Below are 8,961 nucleotides of genomic sequence, written 5' to 3' on the forward strand. Positions count from 1 at the left end.
TTTCCTTTGCCATCTGTGTATGAATGGAAATGTGATGCACAGTCTATGTAAAGCTCTTTGGATAAAAGTGCAATATAAACCCACCATTTATGATTCATCCCAGTTTTCATTCTGACATAAGCCCCAAACCGTTACTTCTCAGAAAACAGGGGGAGAGAGAGCCCTCCCGATGGTCCTCTGTGCACCTTGATGACATGGGACTTGAACCTGCCAACTGTCTGTAGCAGAGGCAACCGATCAAGCGCACCACACCATTGAGCCAAGGCACCTTTGGGCATTCAGCAGATGTCTCCTGGTGCATTTGAGTTTTTATTTATTATTCAAGCCTTGAAAAGTTCACATCACTGCAGCATTGAGCTGTAGGATGAATGGGACTTGTAATGCAAGCCTGACCATTAGACCACTCACCACTGCACCATCCGTCAGACACTCAGCCAGTCTCCTGGTCATTTTGAAGTGATCTTTTGTTTGTTAGCCTTCAGTTAGTACAGTTAAAATAACACAGAATCATATTAATCAGATGTTTCTTAGCACTGTTGTGTAAGCTAAATGGCATAAGTATGTGTTGAGGGTGCATACCGGTACATATGGTAGGGGTTTAGGTAATGGTATTGTGTGAGTATAGGAGTGGGGGATATATTGGAGTTACCTGGGGAACAGTATCTTATTAGGACCTGGTTAGAATAGAAATATTGAGTGAAAACCTCAGCTCCAGAAAAAGCTGATTTATCCACAATGATATTAATCCCTTCTTAATTTGGTGACATTTAACTGCATTTATAATCAGCACTTCAACGTCTCTATTTTCATCTATTCATCCTTCCTCCTTTTTGTTTTAGTCCCACCCCCTTTCACTTTCAGACCCTTCCACCTCCTCCCCTGCTAAATTGACTAGATTGATTGACACTTGAATGCCCAATGAACATGCTTCCATGAGCTTGGTATTAATGTGACATAGGAGCACAACTGAACTGATTAGCAACTGTCAGTGGCATGAAACCTGGGTTCAACTGGGTGGCTAATGTGCACCAGAATTGAAATGGAGAGTGGAAATGTGCCCAATGGTAGTCTTGTCTCTTGAAACCCACACATTGTGCTTACAAACCACTGACTGCAGCTCTTGTGGCACAGAAGAAGCATGGAAGATAGTACAAAATACCTTGTAGAATTTAGATGGAGTAAACATTTTGTAACCACCAATATCAAACTAAGAACCTTGTGCATACAAACACAGACACACCCTGTGCTACAGCAGCTATAGTATGTATGTATGTAGGCTATTAACTTGTATTTATAGCACCTGCAAGGGTTAGGCATTTAAAGTTTAAAGTACAATTACAAAGTATTGAAAATTGGAAATACTCAAGTCAAGTAGAGTAATATACCTCCATATTATACTTAAGTAGAATAAGTACAGTACTTGAGTAGATTTACCTCACAGAGTATACAGTTATACACACACAGAAGATATCATACAACTGAGATGAGCACTACATAGGCTTATTAATAAATGGCAGGTTGGCAGTTAAGTGATAATCAGATTCTGATTGGATCACATACTAAATGAGATAGCGAATGCCTACTAGTCGGAATCAGAACTATATATTTCTACTCAGACAAGATGCCATATAAAAGTGTAAAATAGGAAAATATAAAAATTTCCACAATGAATACCAATTTCTAACATAGCTACTGCGGTATTAACAAGGAGACTAGGGAGCTTTTTATACAGTTAAAAAAGAAAAGCATGTTATTAGGCTACTGAATAAATACTTAACTTGGAGCTACCACCACTGGGCAATTTGAAATAAGCTTTTATTTACTTCAAGAACATGTTATAAACGCAGATGGATGGAACACCCATATATAAGCCATTCAAACTCTCATATTTACAAAAGATAAGAAAATAACGCATACAAATAAATTAAAACCTTTCACTGCTCAGCCAGTTTTGTGTGCCCTCTTCATGACACACTTGTATTTTCTACCTTTAATTAACCCTCTTTTTCCACCAAGGAATCCTTGAAGAGATCCACCCCAAGACACCGTTATTTGTAGTATTGAGTTTGCAGATATGAACAGACCTATGTCCACCAATGAGGTCCTCCAGACTCCAGTTGCAGAGTTGCCCACCTGACAATGAACGGGAGAGCTGTTTCAGTTCAGTTGCAAATGGTGATATTTACCAGAGTATCTTAACGCAAATATGGGAATATGTCGTTGTATACTATACATTTTAAAGAGTTACATGGTCAAAAGGAGGAAAAATAATCAATCCTTCTTCCCTCCTTGAAAAACTAGGTATGCAACAGTTCAATCAATAAAAAATAAAAAAACGAATTTATGTTTCATTTTGCAATTAGTTAACAGAAAAATGGATGTACAAGCTCACAACACCTTGCAATGTGACTAGGCATGTAACGATATATCAGATATCGATATATTGGTGACAATTTAAATCGATTTAATAAAAACTTGATTTGAGAAAACGTCATTTTTGAAAACAATACAAGTGTAAAAGAAAAAAGCTGAAAATACTGGATTTGTGTAAGAAATAAAAAGATTTTGTCTGGAAAATAATTGTTAAAAAAATAATGGAGAATCGTGAGTAGAGTGAATTACATGCCTAAATGTGACACATTGTGAGCTTGTAGAACAGCCATTTACACTATTTCTGTGCCACACTGTTGTATAATGATTAATTAATGATAAAATAGGGCTTTAAGTGGTTAATCAATTTAGTAGACTATAAAACATTGTATTTGCTATAATAGACTGGGTGATGTTCATTGTGTCATAGTTCAGAGGCCCCTGAATTGGACACAATGAGGAAGAAGGCGAGTTACTATGGTGTAGAACACCCCCTAGTGGACAAACAGGGTGGTGGGAGTAAATACAGAGAACATGAGCACAAAAAATAATCATCCACTCTCTGGGATGCCAAGAAAAAAAAAAGTAAGAAAATAGCATTTTATAAGTTTAATTTTCCATCCATCCTGCTTGAACATATATCTCGGTAATGTATGCAAAAAAAAGGAACTTAAAGGACAACTTTAGTTTTTTTCAACCAAGGTTCATGTTTTAGGTTGTTAGTAAAAGATGAGTGTTACTGAATGTGAAGGTAGCCTAGTGGGAGGAAGCCACAATATGTCATAGGCTCAATGTCAGTTTGACACATTCAGTAGATCTCGTGATGTTCTGTGGCCAGATGTAATTTCCTGGGGTTTATTAGGACTATAGTAAATAATTTAAAAATAAATCGCTATAAAATGTTGTAAAAAAATACATATTTAGCCCCATGCTCGAATGCCCCTGCCCCACTGTCAAAAACAGCTAAAATTCCTAAAACGAAAGAAAGCAGCAAATGAAAAAAATATAAATAACACTCATCTTTTAGTTTCTCTAATAACCTAGAACATGAACTTGGTTGAAAAAAAAGTTGTCCTTTAAGTTAATCTAAAACAGTAGTGTACATGATTTACGGTTAAATAAAAAAATAAGGCAAATAGTCAATGGCGGAAAGATTTAAAAATGTTATGACAATTTGTACAAGTGCAAGAAGCAAATATGGTTTAACTTATGGCTTACTTAAGTAAAATAAAATGTGCATCCTATTAACAGCAGGCACAGCCCTGTTTTGTTTAAAATTGCCTTTTGTTTTGCATTTCTTTTCTTTTTTCACAGCTTACAAGAGTCCAGTCTTTCAGACAGAACACTGGTTCTCTGGACCAGGTTAAACAGCAGTTTAGGTCCAGGGGCAGGCACTTCAATACTAGCTCTTCCGCTGTGACTGTTCAGTAGACAGTAGACCTTTTTACCTGTATTAGAGGCAGAGGGTGTAGAAAAACCCTTTTATGTCCCAGTCTTTCCATGAAAACAGCTCCAAGGACAAGGAGTCTTTTCACAATGTATGAAAAAAAAATGAAAAAAAAAAGTTGATCTATAGCTCTGATTTCTGTTATGACAGGCGCTGTTCAACTTCCCTACGTTGGTCCATGAATCAAACTTCTGCCTCCAAAATAAAATAAAATATCTTTGAACCAAGGGCGGAAGTCTTCAGTTAGCTAAAATGGGTGGGGGAAACAATACAATTAGTGAAAAACATGAACAGAACAGTGGTCAAATATTTCATAATGTATTCCTGGTCATATTCAGATGTGCCTCTATAGTAGGCCCGCAGTAATCATTGTTCCCCCCCTGTAGCCAATGTCACACCTGTCTCCATTAACCACATACATTATGCAGATGAATAATTGTATCTGATTAGTTGATTAGGCTATTTGTGCAATTAATTAATTTAACCATAACATGATAAAATATGATAAAATAATCAAATTGCATAAAGCAGTCAGAACGTTTCTAGGGATGCAACTGTTAATCAAACTAATGGATTTAATTGATTATACAAAGTAAATGTAAATATGTAATTACAATTTAGGCATTTAGTAGACGCTCCGAATCCAGAGTGACTATTCAAAGTCTGGATTTTCGGTGGTGAGGTGACCACCAAACTACAACATGACGGCACGAGCCGCGGTGAAGAGCAAACCACCGCCCCAGCCCTTCTCTGTTTTTACCCACCAACGCTCAACGTTATTTCGGTGGTCAGCTCACCACCGAAAATTCAGACTATGAATGAGCCTTTACAGTAAGGTAAACACATACATCAAATGCATACAGTGTTCAAGTTCAATTGCAGACCTAAACATTACATTTTATAAATTATAATATGGAACAAACAAAGACAACTCATTTAGTACTATTTTAGTGAAATTGTAAATGGCAAATAATTAGAATTGGCAGGGAAAAGGGGTTGTCGCACTCAAATCATTTCAAAATCACTATGGATTCAAATTATTCTCACCATCATCATCTGAGTCAAAGCCAAAGAGGTTTGAGCACTTCTTCTCCAACTGGTGAGTGTGTAACTCCTCCATGCTGCTGAAAGAAATAAAACAGCTGGCACATCGCTGCCTCGGAGCAGGCATAGAATGGGCAACAGACATGGCCTCCTGGGAAGGAGATTGGTGATGGAACATCGTCAACACTTTCCTACGTTTTGGCATGGTGGTAAAGGATTCGTCGAGGTAGGCCGTGGGCGGGGGACGAGTGAAAGGCCTCTTCCCGTATAAAGTCTCTTTAGGCTTTACTTCAGTTTCTTCCTCCTTGACCTGACAGTTCTCCAGTTTCATGGCAAACACTTGACCGGCATCGGGGCTGCCGGCTGAACAAGCCAATAGTGTATCATGCACTTCTCCAACCGCTCCCACTGGGTTCTTTCCTACATTTTCTCGCACTTCTCCAACCGCTCCCACTGGGTTCTTTCCTACATTTTCTCGCACTTCTCCAACCGCTCCCACTGGGTTCTTTCCTACATTTTCTCGCTGGGTACTTGGATCTTTGCTTGGGGGTTCTGATGCATGAGGCTCATTGTCCTTAGGGACACTCTGTTTCTTTGCTACCGCCAATTGTTTTGGCTTCTTCTTGGCTGCTAATGTCCGTGTTCCACCTGCAGTGGTTGTAGTTGGAGGGCTAGTGTGGTCTGAACCTGTAATCTTCTGTAGCTTATTTTTCTTTGTGGGGGTGGAAGGAATTTTTTTCACCTTAGGGACACACTTTTTCTTTGCTGCAGGAAATGTATTTGGCTTTACCGTGGCTGATAATGCCAGTGTTTCTTCTAGCGTGGTTGCTATTGGAGGGCTAGTGTGGTCTGAACTGCTAGCTTCAGATTGCGTGCATATATCATTTGAGATGCCCTCTTGATTAACAGACCTTTTCTTTTTTAAAGACTGTTTTCCAGTCTTGCCACTCTTTGCCACCTTTCTGAACCCAGTAACCTGTTGGGCTTCAGCTGGAGTTGTTGAAGTGGTGGGCTGCGTCATATCTAGCTGGGTACTGGGATCTTTGAGTGGCCTTCTTTTCTTAATCTTTGGGGGTTCTGATGCATTAATAACCTCCTGGATCTTTTTCCTTTTGGAGGTGGAAGGAATGGGTTCATCTTTATTGACGGCTGTTTGCCGTTTCTTTGCTAATGCCAATTTTTGGGATTTTTTCTTGACAGTTAATTTCAATGTTTCTTCTGCAGTGGGTGGGGTTGGAGGGCTAGTGTGGTTTGAAGTTTTGTCTTTAGAGAGACACCTTTTCTTCGCTGCAGGCTTTTCCTTGGCTGTTAATGCTAGTGTTTCTGTAGTGGATGTAGTTGGAGGGCGGTGGTTTGATCCAGGAGGTCGACCTCTTCTTTTATGGCATATTATGCTCTTGATTAAGTGCTTTTTCTTTAACCTATTCTCCCCTTTACTGTTGGTTACAAGGGAAGGAGTGGGATTTTCATGACCGTTGGAAACTATTTGTCCTTTAGACTTCTGCCTACATTTCTTTGTAGAAGTACTAGGAGTTGTGGGGGCTTCCATGTTAGAGAGGTCGTTGATAACTTCTGAATCTGTATAGTTTGTCATCTTTGATCTCTTGGACTTCTGTTCCGTTTTGATAGTTGCTGGAAGAACAGTTTGAAGAAGAGCTTGGCCTCTTAATCGGCATTTCGCTTTAAAACCTTTAGTTCTTTTAACAGCTTTTGTTGCAGGTAGTGACATTTTGTAAGTCTTTGACATATGACCCTGAGGTTTATTCTTCAGCTCTTTAGGAGGCTTTGCTTCAGTTTCTTCCTCCTTGACCTGACAGTTCTCCAGTTTCATGGCAAACACTTGACCGGCATCGGGGCTGCCGGCTGAACAAGCTAATAGTGTATCATGCACTTCTCCAACCGCTCCCACTGGGTTCTTTCCTACATTTTCTCGCTGGGTACTTGGATCTTTGCTTGGGGGTTCTGATGCATGAGGCTCATTGTCCTTAGGGACACTCTGTTTCTTTGCTACCGCCAATTGTTTTGGCTTCTTCTTGGCTGCTAATGTCCGTGTTCCACCTGCAGTGGTTGTAGTTGGAGGGCTAGTGTGGTCTGAACCTGTAATCTTCTGTAGCTTATTTTTCTTTGTGGGGGTGGAAGGAGTTTTTTTCACCTTAGGGACACACTTTTTCTTTGCTGCAGGAAATGTATTTGGCTTTACCGTGGCTGATAATGCCAGTGTTTCTTCTAGAGTGGTTGCTATTGGAGGGCTAGTATGGTCTGAACTGCTAGCTTCAGATTGCGTGCATATATCATTTGAGATGCCCTCTTGATTAACAGACCTTTTCTTTTTTAAAGACTGTTTTCCAGTCTTGCCACTCTTTGCCACCTTTCTGAACCCAGTAACCTGTTGGGCTTCAGCTGGAGTTGTTGAAGTGGTGGGCTGCGTCATATCTAGCTGGGTACTGGGATCTTTGAGTGGCCTTCTTTTCTTAATCTTTGGGGGTTCTGATGCATTAATAACCTCCTGGATCTTTTTCCTTTTGGAGGTGGAAGGAATGGGTTCATCTTTATTGACGGCTGTTTGCCGTTTCTTTGCTAATGCCAATTTTTGGGATTTCTTCTTGACAGTTAATTTCAATGTTTCTTCTGCAATGGGTGGGGTTGGAGGGCTAGTGTGGTTTGAAGTTTTGTCTTTAGAGAGACACCTTTTCTTCGCTGCAGGCTTTTCCTTGGCTGTTAATGCTAGTGTTTCTGTAGTGGATGTAGTTGGAGGGCGGTGGTTTGATCCAGGAGGTCGACCTCTTCTTTTATGGCATATTATGCTCTTGATTAAGTGCTTTTTCTTTAACCTATTCTCCCCTTTACTGTTGGTTACAAGGGAAGGAGTGGGATTTTCATGACCGTTGGAAACTACTTGTCCTTTAGACTTCTGCCTACATTTCTTTGTAGAAGTACTAGGCGTTGTGGGGGCTTCCATGTTAGAGAGGTCGTTGATAACTTCTGAATCTGTATAGTTTGTCATCTTTGATCTCTTGGACTTCTGTTCTGTTTTGATAGTTGCTGGAAGAACAGTTTGAAGAAGAGCTTGGCCTCTTAATCGGCATTTCGCTTTAAAACCTTTAGTTCTTTTAACAGCTTTTGTTGCAGGTAGTGACATTTTGTAAGTCTTTGACATATGACCCTGAGGTTTATTCTTCACCTGTATGTCACAAATTGTCTTGCCCTTCATAACATCAGTTGACATCATTGATGTTTTGTTGGGTTTGGGGGTGTAATGTTCTCTTTCGTGAAGGTTAAGTGCCCAGCGACAAATAAAGAGCTTGGGGCAGCCGATGAGGCTGCATACCGCCTGCAGTGGGTCGTGCTTCCTTGAATGCCGTATCATTTCATGTGTCGTTTTGAACCTGGCACCACAGCCCTTGTGAAGGCAGGGATGTCTGGGGATAAGTCTATGACATTCAACATGGTGCTGGTAATGTAGGAAACTCCGGACTGCCCTCCCACAACTGTGACATTGGCTTTTCCCAACACGGAAAGCCAATTCTAAAGGTTTGATGTTTCCATAATGATGATCTAAAGCATGGTAGAGGAGAGCAACACGGCATCTGGATGATACAGTATACCATGTGCATTCTTCTACCGGGCAACAAACCCTGTCCTGTGCCTCAACAGTATTTTCCAGAACAGTTCCTCCATTAGTTTTTATTTCTGTATTTGGCACAACTAGTGGTTCAGTTTCCTCCGTTTTAACAGGTGAAGGAGCCTGGAGCTCTTTCCCTACATTAAGTGGTGTTGTACTAGATCCCTCCTCTCCTCTTTCTTGTAACAAATCCCTTGGTCCCACTGCATGATAGTTATTATCTGGCTGTTTACTAGTGCACCTCCCTCTTGTGTTCAGAGTATCCAACTTAGTTCCTTCATGCTCATCATCTTGGCCTGTGATAAGATGCCCATTTACTTTGTGAACCGCTGTTTTTCCAGACCACTGGTTGAACATGTTCTGGCCCCGTTTTTGAGGAGATTGATCATCAGTTGACTTACTTCTAGACCGTAACTTCCTGTGATCAGATGGAGTTGACTCAGGCGGGGTCAAACACCTGGAGCTTATGATAGACTTT

The 8,961-nt window shown here is 40.4% G+C and overlaps 1 long non-coding RNA gene across 1 annotated transcript; it reads right to left on the reverse strand.

The window, feature by feature from the left end:
• Positions 1–1,798: 1,798 nt before the first annotated feature.
• On the reverse strand, positions 1,799–6,625 carry LOC310854190. Its single transcript, XR_014568876.1, has 2 exons — positions 4,865–6,625; positions 1,799–4,064 (listed from the first exon to the last, which is right to left on the reverse strand). It is a non-coding gene; the product is annotated as an uncharacterized lncRNA (long non-coding RNA).
• Positions 6,626–8,961: the final 2,336 nt, after the last annotated feature.

The sequence above is a fragment of the Protomyctophum parallelum genome, assembly GCF_964188405.1.
Source record: "Protomyctophum parallelum genome assembly, chromosome: 23".
Taxonomy (NCBI): Eukaryota; Metazoa; Chordata; class Actinopteri; order Myctophiformes; family Myctophidae; genus Protomyctophum; species Protomyctophum parallelum.